We start from the raw sequence: 17,137 nt of genomic DNA, 5'->3' as shown, positions 1-17,137 counted from the left end.
GGTTTATGTTTTTATTTTTTTCGTGTACACATGCCAACGAACACTTTTTATATGTCATACAAATTTGTGATAAAAATAATATTATGTTTTAGAATCAATATGTAGCTCACAGCTAACGTGTATATAAACTAAAACTCACCATTTCAGAATATTTAGTGAAACTGCTTTCTTGAGAGTTTCAGAAAGTGAGGCAACGTCATCTGGAAACATAAAAAATCTTTTAGATGGATTAAAATCTAAAAATACAAAGACATCCAAACTAGGTGCAATTTCTAAAATGATTATGCATAGATTTATAACTTTACTGTTAATAAAATATTTTATATTTCACAGTGACATGATTTTATAAAACGGATAACGTTGAGTAACATTATGCTCGTTATATTTGGTATGTTCAATAGATAAATTATACAGATTTAGTAACCCCCCCCCCCTCGCAGGAATGTTGTATAAGAGCTTCGCTCTCCTCAACAACTGTTGTGAAATATCATTTGAAACTTTTAAAAACCGTTTCTGCCACAACACACCAGAAACTCTGTTTCGTTGCTACATCCGTCAGCTGATTGGTTAACACAATAATCTCACTCATGTCTCACGTACATATGTCAATTAGAGAGAATAATTCGTTTATAATAATGTAGTTAGGAGAAGGAGGCACTGATTAGAAATGTACGACATTGTTGTTAATTACTTTTAGTAATCTTTATGACTCCGTATAATAAAATGATCACAGTGTGCATATTGTACAATTAATATAGTACTCGGTGCTATACGGGTGTAGTATGTAGTATTGCTAATGTTAATGAAGTATTTTTTTTTACTTTATAGTGGGAAATGCGTTATGAGTGCCTTTAGGAAATTCGATTCAGTTTTTTTTTAAACGATGCAATGTTGATGATTATTAATAAATACAGGATAGTCTAGCCATATTTAAATTATGAATTGCGTTTGCAATTGTTGAGATAAATATTCTAAATCAAATAGATGGTCTAATGAGGGTCCGCCTAGTGTGACGTCAGTTTCATTAAATATTAACAAACAAAATGCTCCTTAAGTATTATTTAAAAGTATGACTGCGCCATAATCACACAACGATAGTATTGTATGGGTTTTATCTCAAGAAAATTATATATTCTACAATTATGTTTTGTATTACTCCTAAACACATTTAAATTTGAAAAATATAAGCTAGCTAGTTGATAATATTAATGAAGACAAGAAAGCCTCATAGAATAACGTGAGGATTCGCCCTGGCTTATGGGATTACCTGAGCTCCTGGCAGCTTCCTAAATTAGTTACAGCTTCTGTTATAGTAACAGAGACGCTTATGACATTCTTATCACATTGACTTGATTAAAAGAATATATTAGATTTAGCCTAAGATGGATACGACACTTACGAACATGGATTTATTGTGTTTGTAATTCCAGGGACAAATAAGCAATTTATTCTTTGGCATTTAGTATGCACTAAACATTTAAAATATGATCCCAAACATTTTTCTACTAAAATAATACGATATTGCGTAAGGGATATAAAACAAAGAACTGCTGGTACACATTTTAAAATTTTAAATTGTAGAATCCATTTATTGTAATTGAAAGACGACTTTGTTAACGCCAAGCATTGAAGCATTATCTGTTTACTTAACTGAAAGTACATAACTGACACATAGATTGTTTTACTGCTACATTTCTATATTACTAAAGTACACTTTAAACATAACATTATACTCTAACAAATCGACTTCATCAATTCTGATTATATCAAAACAACCCTAACTATTTACACATGATCAGCTGTTGCCAATGGACATTACATTTTTACAAGAATAATTTTAACATATAAAAAATAAAATTACATCTTACATTATCAAGACCTAACCTTCTTTTAAGTTTAAGTTTAATTTTTAATTTTGATGTGTTTTTGAACCACCAAAATAGGCCTATAATTGGGAATCCATTTCTATTTCAATGACCTTAAAGAGGACGTTGCATTAGGAAAGGGCGTTCAAGTTAGATACAATTTTATAAGCTCTAGCAACACTAATATAAATAAATTAAATACCGATTTTTCCTCTAAATTGATTTGTTTCTAACGTTTTTAATAGATTTTAGACATTTGACTCATACCACTTGTTAATAAACCACGGACCCGATGGATGTAAGGTTAGCTCACGAGGTGTGCGATGCTGCCTGAACACATTATTGGTTACTTGTTAGAAGGGGTTGATTTATTGTAATACAATGTTTAAAGAAGTGTATAGTATGGCTTATTGGCTAATTGTGCACTCGATAAGTATCCCAAATTTTATTTCAGGTCAACGATTTTAAAATTTGCAATATATTGTTTAGATAATAAAACAGAGCTTATTATTATTTGTCACAACAATTAAATCATAAATACCCCACCGCAGGAAACCTGCAGACAAATTGAATTTCCATTTGCTTGATTGGATTTTCAGTTGAATATATTTAAATAACGTAAAGTTTAATAACCTTGGGTTGTAGCTACGGGGAAAGTAATAAGGTGTGATTAAAAAAAAGTATTAATAGTTTAGTACAAAATAAATAAGTTTTCTAGGTATTTAAACTTGCATAATACAACAGTTTACATATTTCCCATAATAATAAGATAGGAATTTTAAATTTATAACTTTTAAGTTTTCTCCTAAACCAATAATAATTAAAAACACTTCAATATACTCGATTATTAGTCTTTTAAGCTCTTTAAAAAATTTTATAGAGAAATTGGGAGTTTTTTTGTTTTGAGGGTCAGAAATAAGTAACCCCAATTTTAACACAAAACCCCTACTGGAAAACTCGTTGTCACAGTCCGATCATGCTGGTTCGCGAACTCATTTAAGTTTATCCCGCCCTACACCTTCAATCCAAATTTTATCACATACAAATTTAAACGAATAGTGTGCTTTAGGGACATGAAATAAAAAAGTTTATCGGTCCCGGGTCTAGGTCTTCCCGTGCCACATACGATTCTTACCTTTAGGGAAATTGGCTAAAACTACGATTTACAAAAAAAATATCTTTGAATGAGACCTTGAGTTAATGACATTTAGAATAAAACATGCAACAGTGAGATCTCGACAATAGTTAAATTCAGGATTATTCCGTAGAAAAGATTGAAAAGATTAGATGGATCTCAGATGTGGTTTGTGATTTGGAACTACTCCAACACCAAGCATAAAAGAGGACTCATAACTGGCAAGAGGAAAAACGAGAAATTTTCATATAAGTCTAGACAGAGCAAAGGTTTGTTCTATTCAGTTTATGCGAAGATTTACTCGTACGCATAATAGAAACGTATTACTTAAAGCAATCACAATGTTTGGTTGTTTACTTAATACCTTTACTTGAAATGATGACCGTACGAAGGTAGGCATTGCCAAGTATGAACGGGGATGAGTATTGCGATCTTGTAGTCCTGTTACTGACTAAGGCCGACACGTTCCTTAGACAGGACTGTTAATTAATAGCCCATACAGCCAATGACAACTAAAGGACTAATAGCTTATTGTGAAATGTGAACTACAATTTGGCTTTTAATTTACAAAATTGTCTAATTATCAGGTGTACTGTGGATAGTCGTAGTACTCACTAGTGCGGACGGTAATCCGGACCGGGGAGAATCGCATCCAGAGTGCATGCCTTATATCCACAAGTCGTAACCTCCAAGTAGCTGGTTTACAGGGTTACGCCGCGGTTGAAGTCAATTTATGAACAGTGATTTAAAGAAAATACTAAAATTGTTGTGATTTGGAGAAAAATATTCTTATACACTACCAAAAGTGTTTTCATTTTGAAAATTTCTTAAACAAGTATACCGTCAACTATACTAAAGAAAACTGTACTACGAATACTTTTTTATTTGGTGAAATGTGCCCTTTCGGATAAGTAGTTGTAGAAATATTTTTTTTATTTTTTTTATTTTAAAACCTTGTAAATTAATATTTGTATAAACTATTGACACTAGCTAGTACTGTTGGTACGTTGAATTATTACCTAACTAAGAAACATATTTTTTTGATTTTCAAATTTCCACTGACATCATCTTGTTTCTGCGATTGCACTTAGTCAATTTGTAAAACCACTCGTGCAGAGACAATTCTAATTGAGTTTCCGCCATCTTTATAGGTTTATTATATACAACATAAGGTTTTGCTTGACATAATAAAATATTTATTTTTTCACCCGCTTAATATTTGATCTATATGATTCCTAAATTAATATTACAATTTAACTAAACAATCACTAATATAAGTAGTACCCTCTTTTTAGTCATATGAACGACAAAGTAAGATATAAATGCTTTAGTAATGGTAGTGAACATTTCGATTTTACAATACTTTAGAACGTGTGTTTAACTTACGATTGATTTTTGTCAATATTTTATTTATAACTTTATTGATATATCATGTAATTGGTTGTTAATAAAAAAAAATAAATAATATCGTTTTCAAGATGTATGATAAGTAGTTAATCGATGATTGCACACTGTATTATTGGATATATTGTTTAGTAAAATACAGTTCTTATGTTGGCCCTGCATATTGAAATAGAAGCTGTGCTGCCACATATCGGCTTACGTGATCATAGATAAAAGGAGTAAACAATCTACTCCTTTTATCTATGCCATGACGTAGCAGACCGTCTAATAGACATGCGATATTTGACATGGGTCCACACAACTATGACGTATGATGTATGACGTAAACAACTTAAACTGTCACTCCCAATCTTCTTAGTGGGCTGTCCATAGGTCCATTGCTATGGTTATGAATAAATGATATTTCGTAACATAAATCACAATAAGTAAGATTAGGAAAATAAATAAAGCACATAGCTAACATTGTTAGTTTTTACAATATTTTTACTTTTGTAAAGAAATCATAAAGAAACTATGTTAATTTTACATTTTTAATTATTTCTTACAACTTCATAATTATATTTGTGAAGGAAAAGGTCTTAAACATAGCCATTTAAAAGGGTGGACCAAAAAAACAGGGACAATTTTAAAATGTTATTACTCAGCTGTTATAAAGGCTGGAGAGTTCATTGATGCGGCAAAAGAAAGTTTATTTGATGCCATTTAGTGTATAGTTACAATGGATCATCAATGGTTACCGCAACATCGTGCCTTTGTCATAGAGACATTTTTGTAAGAATAATTTGACTTTCATTTCTACTCAACGTCAATTTCGTTTTCACTTCAACATTGGCCGTAATGGTGCAACCCCAAACCGAAAAACTATTCAAAGTTGGGTAAGTAATTTCCAGAATTCGGCTTCTGCACTCAAAGTCAAACCTAGTCGGATACCTCGGACTGTTCGAACGCCGGAAAACATTGAAATGGTTCGCGCGAGTGGGCTGCGTCGAGCGTCCAAAGCCAACCATTTGCAAAACATTGCATTGACATTTAAATTTGCATAGGTTTAATTTTGAGTACAAAAGCCATGTTTAGGACATTGTTTACCCATCTTTGAGTGGTTTATTCGGTTTGGGGTTGCACCATTACGGCCAAAGTTGAAGTGAACACGAAATTGACGTCGAGTAGAAATGAAAGTCAAATTATTCTTCAAAAAAGTCTCTATGACAAACGCACGATGTTGCGGCAACCATTGATGATCCATTGTAACTATACACTAAATGGCATCAAATAAACTTTCTTTTGCCGTATCAATGAACTCTCCAGCCTTTATAATAGCTGAGTAATAACATTTTTAAATTGTACCTGTTTTTTTTGGCCCACCCCGTATTTAATAGTTGTCAGAAAAATATGTTAATTGCGGAACATACTATTAAGGTTTAAGTATTGGTTTGTATCACAACGTCAATCTAGCAATTATTGTAGGGGTTTGTGCTCAAATCACAATCAAATCAATTAATCAAATTATACTGAGACCCCTTCCACTTAGGGTAATTGCCCACTAAAACTAGATCATTAGAGACATCGTGTGACATAATAGTAATTAAATGTAATACAAAGAAATTGCAGAAATTTTATTTTATTTTAATATTTTTTTAAAAGTAATAAAACACGTTTGATGGTAATATCTGGGTTAGATTTTTACTGTTTAAATGAAATCCCAAATATTTTCCATTATAAAATACTTAGTCTAACATAATCTTTTTAGATCAAGTTTTGAAATAAAACCAACTTCGTTTTCTCAAACAGACCTCGAGAATTTAGTGCATGGTAAATGATTTATCTTTTTTTTACAGCTAATACATTACGGTTACGTTTTTAAAACCATTTACAAGTCATACAGCAAAAACGATTGTACAGTTATTTTCTAACTTTGTTCAGACAGTTTTTTTTATACCAGTTACACTGATATTATTGTCAATCTTTTACAGCGTCTTTGGAACCTAACTTGTGAAAATACTCCAAAATTAACTCTCTAATTCAACCAATTTTGTAGGTTAAAATATAACATTACAGCAAAAATATTAAGATATGTAACAAACTCAATATTAATTTTTGTACATGCTATCTAATTATATTACTATGTATTTACCCTTGCCTTAAAAATGTTTTTAGAGCATGACAAAGTTTTAAATTTTTAACAATTTTAAAAATGTTTTTTAAAAAGTAGGTTAGCTGTAATTTATTAAAATGCAATGAATAAAAACGATTAGCTATGAAAAAAAATATTTACCTATATAAGAGGAAACCTATATAGTCGGCAAAAAAATTAAAAAGGATTGTCTTGCTAGATGGCGAAGATTTCGCAAGAAGTCTAGATTTAGTCATCTAGCATCGATCAACGAATGTCTAGACGCAAACTCCCGCCAGTTTCGTCGTTAAAGCTAGGCCTAGTCATGTGTGTTGTCTGTATGTGATCCATGTTTTGTAGAACTTGTACGACCTTCAAAAGAAGCGACTATATCCTTATAGAAACCTGAAGATGACTCAATAGTGAGCCGAAACTAGTTGTAACGCAACAATTTTGTTCATCAACAATACAGGCTAACCACTTTAATTAAAATAATTGTTGTTGGCATGACAAACTCATTACTAATGTAAGATACCACGCAATTTAGTGTGAAACGCAGTTCAAAGGAACAATGTTTTATTTTTATTTTCTCTTCACAAATGATGAGTCAGTATCAATTTAACGATGTGTGGTTATATTGCTGACTGCACAATCCAGAAGACGATCGTTATGTATGCAAAAAACGTGACTAGTTTCAAATAACGCAGTTGTAACAATCACAGTTTTTTTTTTTTTTTTTTTTTTTTTTTTTTTTTTTTTTTTTTTTGTGACAGGAGTTATCAATAGAAATAGTTTTTTGTGCATTTAGTGTGCGATGTGTCACTTTGTACTCGCGTTACACATTATATTTTACCTACTGTGAAATATTTATAAGGCATATAAACGATTAGTCTTCCAAACAACTCGTTTTGAACGAAATGGCATTGCACTCTGATTGTCGTCATAGTATCTTTAAATAATGCCAACATATTTCCAAACGTATACGTATTACGTGCCTAATAAAACTGTTACACGTATTACCCGCACTGTCTGGTAACCGTAGGAAAATAAATATTTAACACTGAAAATTATCGTTACGCTTGTCATAAAGAGTTGCCATAGGTTTTATCTTTCTTGGTATCATAGTTATTAAACAATAAATTCATAATAATGATATTCTACATGTCTCTTTGCAATCCAAACCGCCTTCCTCATTACAATGACGACAAAGTTAACCAATTAAATCACCTTTAACTTCGGATGATTAGCTAAGTTCGGTTAGGATGAACTTGACGTAAAGGATTATTCGATTAGAAATCATATACTTAAATTAAAAAATCACAATTAAAAGTATCTAGGCGCAATAAAACCTGTTAGCTTAACAAAATAAGTACGATCACATTTTAACTGATAAGAAAGGTGCATGGGATTTATTATATTTGATTACATGACCATTTGACTTATGCGCATTATTGAAAAATAGTTTAATAATGTAATCGAAAAAAATGTGTATTTATAGAACTGGTTTTGTTGGTAAAATTGGGCTATGTTCAAAACAACTCTGGCTTGATTCTCAAGGAGGTAACATGTTAAAATCAAGTATATTTCTTTGGTTTGCGTGATTTTTAACTTTGTCTGATTTAAAAAAATAACTTTGTCGATAATAGATATTATTTGTATTTGTATTGTGATAAAATACACATATTTATGTTAGTTTTATTTTAATGTCCCTAGTAATTCACACAAAACAAACTTAAAATAAAAAAAAAATACTTAAACAATACCACATCCTCTTTACGAGAATGTAAAATGTTAGTTTTACAAATACTTAGTACTAAGTTTTCATCTACGATTCAGTTTAAATACAAATCAAAACTCCGGTAGTTTGATTTCCCTTGGCAAACCCCAAGCCTTCCCGAACCTAAATCTCCCAATGTAATACATTTGTGTAAAAGGGATAAACTATTCCCTACAGAGAGTGATAGGCTCTTTAAAAGTAAAACCAAAGAGTATATTTTTTATTAGTATAAGTTAAATGGTGTTACAAGTAATTTTTTTGGGTACTTAGGTATTATACGGAGGCCACTCTTATACAGCGCACTGCAGCGGTTATGTTAGGTTGAGTTATCATAAATAAAAAGGTATGACTCATCTGGTATCGTTCGATTAATAACAAAACGAGGAAAGTCCTACAAACATATTTATGATAACCCAACCTAACATAACCACCTCAACGCACTGTAAAATAAGTGGCCTCCGTATAATACTTAAGTACCTTTTTTTGTGTTAGGATGAATTAGTTTTATATAGTTTGAATAATCAACAACCAAAAAAACATGTTTAACCTCGAAATTTTTAACCTTAAAAGTTCCATGCCAACATATCTTAAGCCAAATACATAAATTTATGTCTTCTTTGTACTAAGTAACATAATACCGATTTATTTTTTGGGCTGGGTTTACTGTGCATTCAATCTGTTTTCCAATTCGCCATTCTAGAATAGGACGGCGCCTATTCATAAGTTTTACAATTCAACATTGTTTTTAAAAAGTCAGTGATAAAATCAGCCCATTTAAAAACCTAAATGGGGTAAATGGGGTGGGGGAATGGGGTGTGACATATCCTCCAGTCCAGTTTTTTTTTTAGAATTTAAAGTTTTTAATACCACAAATCTATATGTTCAATCACTCATTCTATACATTTACAAAATAAAACTAATATTTTTGATTATTTATTTAACTTATGATTAATTCATATTATCAATTACTATTAAAGATTAAACATTGGTATGGTATCAAACGTAACTTCCCAATAAACCTAAATTATTTTAAAACTGGACTCAAAACGTCACACTCTGTAAACATTAAGAAGAAAAGAATAATACGAAAATAAAATAAAATAATTTCTTGTGAGTTACTTTCGATTCAAAAGATGTTAAGAATAATTTGATAAATCAATACTTGATTAAAGTTTCTATCTAAACATGACAATGTAATTGACACTGTAGTGATTAGACTTCCAGTCTAGACGGCTCACGGTTAATCTTGTTTTGTAAACAGTAAACCTATCTTACAGTAGCACAATACATTCTGATGAAGTAAAAAGGTAAGAGAAACAAAATCAACAAATGTTTGTAGAACACAAATTTACACTTCTATCGTTTAAATATCCATAATACTAATTTTAATTTAAATAGTAATGTATTAATACAACATTATTATTAATAATAATAATGTAAATTTTCAAATATTTAAGAAATCATTTATTAAAGAGGTTCCTAAAATAGTTTACTATGATGTTGGAGATTAATGGTTAAAATTGTAATCATAATCCGACAGGTATATTCAAATGTTTGATGCTAAAATATATTCCTACAACAATTTTGGCAATGTATGTATTTAAAAGGAATCATACCCAAATCCACAAGTAAGAAATTGTTCGCTGTAAAGTAGTAAAAAAGATGATATTTTAAGTCGTGACTTAAATCTTGTTATATAGGTAATATAAAATTTATTGTATTTGAAAGTGAATATTAGAAAATATGAAGTTATTCAATATTTTGTCACCTCTCCTTCTTTAGAACTTTAAAGAGCTCACCAAGTTATTGGTATCTAGTTCAAACTGAAAAAAAAATTAGATCATAATTAACAGATGCATAAAGTTATCACTTTAGTTCTATCACAGGAGTGTGCGTAAGTATATTCATACAAGCAATTGTGTGTGTTCTGACAGTTTGTAAATACTCAATACCACTAGATAATTAATAAGTGTACTCACGGTCACATTTATTGAAGTTCTTTTTTACAAGTTGAATCCAGACTCTTGCATAAATCTCAGAAGGTATGTCAGATGTATATTAATATTGTAAATATTTAAATATTTTACACAAATATTTGTATGGGGTAATACTTTCATTAAAATAATTTTAAATAATTTTAAACGTTGCATTATCTTCACATGGTGGGGCCAATTCTCTGTCAATCGTGAAAGTAATTTCCGTGATCTGTAGTAAAGTACTGCACTTAGCGTTTACCGTCAGAAAGAATAATGCGATGTTTGACTTCACTTCTGACCTTAGAAGAAATTGATTTTGAAATTAAGTTTTTCTGCCAATAGCTTTGCTATTTTATTTTAAGACCTGTTTGGGATTTTATCGAAACATTCTTAACACTCTGAATATTTTCGAATCCTTTGGTTACTTATTTTTTTTAGTAATGTGCAATTATTATCTGAGATTAATCGTATATGGAATTGTTTACTAAAACCATTTTTAGATTTATTTCCCTAATTTTTTTACTAATAAAAAGTATTTTAACATGCTAAATATAAACATATAAGTTATAAAAATGAAAATTTTAAAACGTATACATGCATTTCTATAAAAGAGCTCATATTAATATGTTCGAGATTTGTTTACCTCACTATAATAACTAGATTATTATCACTATAGTTAAATCTATTAATATGGATATTTTTACTATATTCTTAAATGATTAACACCTCAAAACTGTTTTACTCTTATTTTTTTGAAAGAATTAGAATTTTCAGCTTTGTTAAAAAATAAGTATTGTGTTTACTTGAACACGCTCAGGATTTCAAAAAAACTTTTTCTCCCATATTATAATTAACTAGTGCCACTATGTAACTATAACCTATAAATTGCGAAGGCGAAAACAGTAGATTATGTATAAAACTTTGTCAGCGATTAAACAAAACTGGAAGAACAAAGCTGTCTGTATGTTATTGTCTTTTAATTAATAATTTCCTTTTCAGGTTCTCAATTATTCATCAACGTAAAATCTACAACATACACATCATTCAAAAGTTTTAAAAATTAACTTCGTTAATCTTGGTCATTTGGTCATTAACCTTTTCACTCTTCAGCAAAACAATTAAAAATTTTAATACGTTTGATTGGTCTATGAGTTATTTATAAATATAATTATTGTTAATAAACAATGAATATTATATAATTCAATTTATTGTCTGGAGAGCCAAGCGGTTGTAGTGTTCGCCTTCGATACTTAGGTCACTGGTTCGATCCAAGTGAAATCATTACTGGATCGAGATGCCAGTTGTCATTGGACCATCCATCAATTAATGATTATATCCAACAGGAAGTTCCACTTTAGGCAGTAAAAAGACCCGATAGGATCGTCCCCTTACAAAAACCGTAAAAAATGCCAATGGCATTGATGCACGCAATAAAAAAAAACTTTATTCCACGTCAATTATATTGGCAACAGTGAAGTTGTATAATATGTACATTTTATTCTATATGTATTATACTTTGAGTAAAAAATGTGAATACATTTTATATTAGATTATTACCAAACGATTTTACAGTAAAATAACAGAACATACGAAATATGTTTTCTCAGAAATATTAAAATATTGTAGCTGCTAATATATGGTTATAATGATTTATATATAATACCTACTATTTTAGAAATGCACTAATCACAATCCAATCAATTGGCGATAAATGATTTGTCATGTGGAGATTGGCTGACGTTGACTTGCCGGAAGCTGTGCAATATTGGAAGCTGCAAGCTACATTGCTTGATTGTGCACAACATTAATTTACTGGTAGTTATTTATAGGATCATTTAGTTATGTTGTTATAATAAAGTCATCATACGTTTAGCCCAAGGTAGTATATAAACGAAATTAAAGTAAAAATTGTTTTTAAAACTGATGTGTTTTTTTGTTTCTACGCCAGTGGCATTTTAAAATTAAAGTTAAGTTAGTTCAAACGCTTTTAAGAGAAAGCTGTCTAAAAACATTTAATTTGATCAAGGTGTACCGGGAATTGAGCCCGTTCCTCTCGCACGGAAGTCTGATTTTGTAAAGTTCTTAAAACGTTCTACAACTTTTTCCATAAGTTGTTTCTAGTAGATATAATTAATAAAATAATATTAACAATAATAACACAAAAACAGTCCACACCAGGGAGTATCGTATCCACAGCGCATGCGTCTAAATATCCACAATTCTTGACCTCCTAGTAGCTGGATTACAGGACGTCGCCACCGTCCCAGTCATAAATGATAAATTCAACGGACATTTATTATGGCTTATGGTAACTCGATAATATGTCATAACTGAGAATATATCAAAAATGAAATTCGCAATAATACCTTTGGTATATGATCTCTAATTTATGTGATTGAAATGATATCTACATTATTTTCAAAATACATGTTAATATTTGTAGATGATCAGTAGATTTAGCAGTTAGATGTATCTGACGGAGGGGTAAAAGACAGTTTTGAAGATATCAAGCGAATCTTTCATTTTTAGGCTCCTAGATATAAAAAGGAGTGAATATTTTTTGTAATATTGATAAGTGTTCTAGATTTTCAAATGATTTGATACCTAATATTAATAAATTGTCAAAAAAGAGCTTAAAACACTGTTCTTCGCTTAGATTTACTGGTTTAAAGGGATTACCGTCACCGCTGTCAGGGTCTACTGGTTACAGCTTGTGTTATAACACTGACAATTATGTCAGAATTTAGATAATTTCCTCTTATAACACAAGAACAACAAGAGTTAGAAGTTTTATAGTTTAATTATTTAAAATTTTTTTTTTGGGATCAAAAGATTGTCATTATATTTTAATGGTAAGTGGTACTGATTATTAAAATATATCAAACTAAAATAACATGGTCTATTCATATATTAAAGAAGTCAAGCAAAAAAGAATAAAATGTATAAATAGAAAAGCTAAATATAGTAAAATGTTAAAAACCTAACGGATGCGATAATAAAAATGATTTTAGCACCTTTGGTGTTTATAATGGACTATTAATCTACAACAGGAGATTGTAAGCTTAAGAATACATTCAATTTAATTTCAAAATTATATAAGTGAAAGATGTCCAAATGAAAGATTGATTAAGAACGGTATGATACTAAATCTCTACTTGATTTGTTATTTATTTATGATTTAATAAACATGTGCTGTACACACTAACCATTTAAACAATTAGGAAACATTATCTTTATTTGCGATATTTCCTAAAAAGAACCTGTTATTGTTTGCTACTACTCTAATGTTTCTTAGATATCTCACCTAATTGACCTAAAATGTTACCAAAACATCCTACCTATATTCTTACTTGACTCGTTACCTAAGTAACAACGGTGGTCAACAAACATAATCGAATTGTCTAACAATAGTGAAAGAACCAATAGCTGCATTGTCCTAAAACATTAAACAGTTTCATTTAAACGTATTAACTATAAAACTTAATCAAATTGAAACATAAATAAAAACACAAGAATATGTTCTTATTTATGTTATATTCTTTAAATAATATTTCACGTTGAATTTTTTTTTATATAATTATAAGTAATGACATAATGTTTATAGCATTGTTTATAGTTATGTTAACGTGGGTTTTTAACATGTTATATTATTTAATTGGACTTTTTCAACGTGTCTTGTGTTTTAAACTAACGTTTCTGGAGGTTGATAAACTCCTTCCGTTATCAAGTGATAATACATTAAACTACATTAAACTAAATTGACCCTCAAAAGGTGGCCAGGTCACAAAAACTTCTTGCTGAAAAAGAACAACTATTTACAGCATTGTTGTATATATGTTACCAACAACATATATACTTCATACTACTGAGCATACTACATATATAACATATATACTGAGTTTGTTGTACTATTTACAACATTGTTGTATATATGTTGTAAAAAGTTGTTTTTTTTTAGCAAGACGTTTTACCAATAATAATGTTAATTTATTTAGTTCATATGCAACAAAACTCCACTTCCGACAGCTTTAAAGGCCCGCAGATTATAGCTAACACCCTTCGTAAATGTTAATCAGCTCTTTCATTATGAATAAGTACTGTATTACTGCAGAAGCCGTTATCAACGAAAGCATCTTAATTAATTCTTAAGACCTCATTGCTACATATATTCCGTTAATATTACATTTTTACAATGTTTCAAAAATGACAACGGAGTTTTATTAAACAATGTGTCATAGATTGTTTTAAGAGTTTGTTATGGATTGTTTGTACCTAATAAATTGTTATTATTCATTGGTTTTATAGATAGATAGTTTTCATAGATTATTTGATTCATAGATTTATTTTATGTATAGTTTATACAGATTAGAGATAAGAGGTGTTTTGTAAAGCAGAATTGTTCTATTATTTCTGATAAACGATTACTCAATAAAGATTTATTATTACGACTGCTTTACTGTATTACGAAGATTTATTACGATTGTTTATTTATTATTGATAAATTAATTTATGACCTAGAACATTTTCAGGCATCATGGTGTTTTTAAAATTCGTGTTAGTTTCTTCTTGTAATTAGCAATGCTGTTCATCGCTCATTTAAACACATTTAACCGTGAAGAAAGTTGGCTAAGTCAAATATTATTTGCTAAAGGACGAAATTCTTTAGGCTTTCTCTCTTTTCCATCCTGTGTATAGCGAGATTTACAGTATTAGTAAGGGTTTGAACGCTGCAAACCCATTATCTATTTTTACATTGCAATAACCTCTTTGCGGTGTGATTAAAAAGTCTGACATTCTAAATAAATAAACCTATCAATGATATAAATTGATTAAAAAACTACAATTTTGTATAAATACACCAAATCTAAGGGAGGTATAAGCTATCTTATACACTGATTGCTATTTCTCGAGTTTCTAACCAAACTAAGGGTATTTGGCATACTTTATAGTTCTAAGGAACATAAATGGACTACTGGTGTACTATAAACTTGAGCAGACCTAAGGGCTTCATTATACAAGCTGACAAACGCTCATGTTCTCAATCAGTTATTTAGTTAGAACTTCTGCAAAAACGAGTTTTTCGGTGAAAAATCTTAAATGAAAGCATGAGTTGTTATGCATATAATGTTAAAGGTATTGATGAGAGAAACACAACGATATAATAAAAATGAAAAATGAATGACCAGGAAAAAAGTTGGGGCTATTCAAAGTTTTGATATGTGGTATAATTTTAATTACACATAGTAACTTGTCAACCGTTGTTTCTACTGTACAATTTTAGATTTTTTACCAACTCCTGAAGGGCCGTCCCCCAGAGGAGATGAAAAATCAACTGTAGCATAAACAAGTAGTTCTTTATACCCGTAAACAGTTTTCAGAGTTGAACGTGTAATACATGGAACATGTAGAAATAAATTAAATTTAGAATAAGGCTCATTTAACATGCAGCATATCAAAACTTTGAACAGCCAGCTACAAACAGCTTCTTTCAGAATCATCCATTTTTCATTTTTATTATGTCGTTGTGTTTGTCCCATCAAGACCATTAAAATTATATGTATTACCCATTCTTACATTCAAGATTTTTCACCGATTCCTGACGGGCCTTCCCCCCAAGGAGGAGAAAAATCAGCCATGTTCGAAAAAACTAGTTTTTATATCCATAAACAATTTGCAAAGTTTCAATTTTGTAAGTGGAACCTGAAAAAAAAAAGATATTGGGGTGTTACGGGACTTTTTGCCACCCCTGTATAACAAATAAAGTTCTTAAAGAGCTAGCGTTTCTGTAACGTAGAGGTTAATTAATAACATACTCAACCTGCTAATACTGCAGTGCTAAATTTCTTCTCTTCTAACTATCGGTATAATCATATTAAAGTATTTTTTTTGGAAAACGGATTTTATATCAGTATATCTATAAATCATTAATATTGAAATGCGTTTAAAGTTTTCGTTACAATATGCTTAAGCAGTTTCTTTAAATTCAAATCATACTAGGGGTAAGCATTCTCTACAATTTTAACCTTATTGCTAATATAGAAAAACTAATTCAAAAAAGTTTACTAGTAAAGATAATATGTATTTTTTAGTGCTGAAGATTTAAAAAATAAAAAAATGTGCAGTTAGAGCAGTAATAAAAGGTTATAAAATTTATTGCGCTAATAATAACGTTTAAAGCTATTGAAGAATAAAGTCATTATGTGAATACCGTACTGTATTCGCTTTTACATTTCAAACTCCTCTTTGTGGTGAGATGATGTGTTTGACCTTTGAAGATTAAATGGTAATGATAAAACTGACGAGGGTTGAATTGAGACTTTGAGAGTTCGTAGGTTTCTCAAATGGTTACATGCATTTCAAGCGGGGAATTTTACTGATATGTATTTAAAGTCATATAAAATGTATTTGTTTGCTGTGTGTTGTGTTACGTGTGTTTTAAACTTGACTAAACTGAAAATTTTGAGTGTGTTTTTCCACCTAAGTAATTTATTTAAAATAATAAAAATGGTAGAATGCTTTGACTTATGCTAAAAAAAAGGATTTGCCAAATTTGTCAATAAAATCAATCTCAGTATCAAATATAATCTGAATAAATTGTAAGTAAGTTTTAGTCGTAAAATAAATTAATCAAACCATCATCTGGTAATGGAATTTATGGTTTTATCTATTTTGTTCAAGATTTCACTATCAAGTAATAAGTAATTGGTTTGTCGTTAATTAAATTAAGACCACTGATAGAATTGGGACAGAAGCAAAAAATGTCTGATGATAAATAAAACTTAAAAGCACATTCATAACCGTCATAATTACAGTTTGTTCTCAAATGCACAAACTAAAAATATTTTAATGAACTCGAAGATATCAAAGTTA

General features: G+C 29.9%; 1 protein-coding gene across 2 annotated transcripts in view; it reads right to left on the bottom strand.

The window, feature by feature from the left end:
• Positions 1-17,137, bottom strand: part of LOC128988175 (gamma-aminobutyric acid type B receptor subunit 2-like) — a 279,704-nt gene that overhangs the window by 222,798 nt on the left and 39,769 nt on the right. The window contains exon 2 of one of the 2 annotated variants that reach the window (XM_054409413.1): positions 140-200. The gene's annotated coding sequence lies outside the window, so the exon portion shown is untranslated. Of the gene's footprint in view, positions 1-139; positions 201-17,137 lie in introns of those variants that run through there. The other variant, XM_054409414.1, reaches the window with a different exon arrangement.

Source organism: Macrosteles quadrilineatus, unplaced genomic scaffold, assembly GCF_028750875.1.
Source record: "Macrosteles quadrilineatus isolate MER2022 unplaced genomic scaffold, UCM_ALF_1.0 Scaffold_2__2_contigs__length_208266976, whole genome shotgun sequence".
In the NCBI taxonomy this organism is placed as follows: domain Eukaryota; kingdom Metazoa; phylum Arthropoda; class Insecta; order Hemiptera; family Cicadellidae; genus Macrosteles; species Macrosteles quadrilineatus.
Note: the sequence above shows the minus strand (reverse complement) of the source record. Positions and strands in the feature narration are given on the sequence as shown.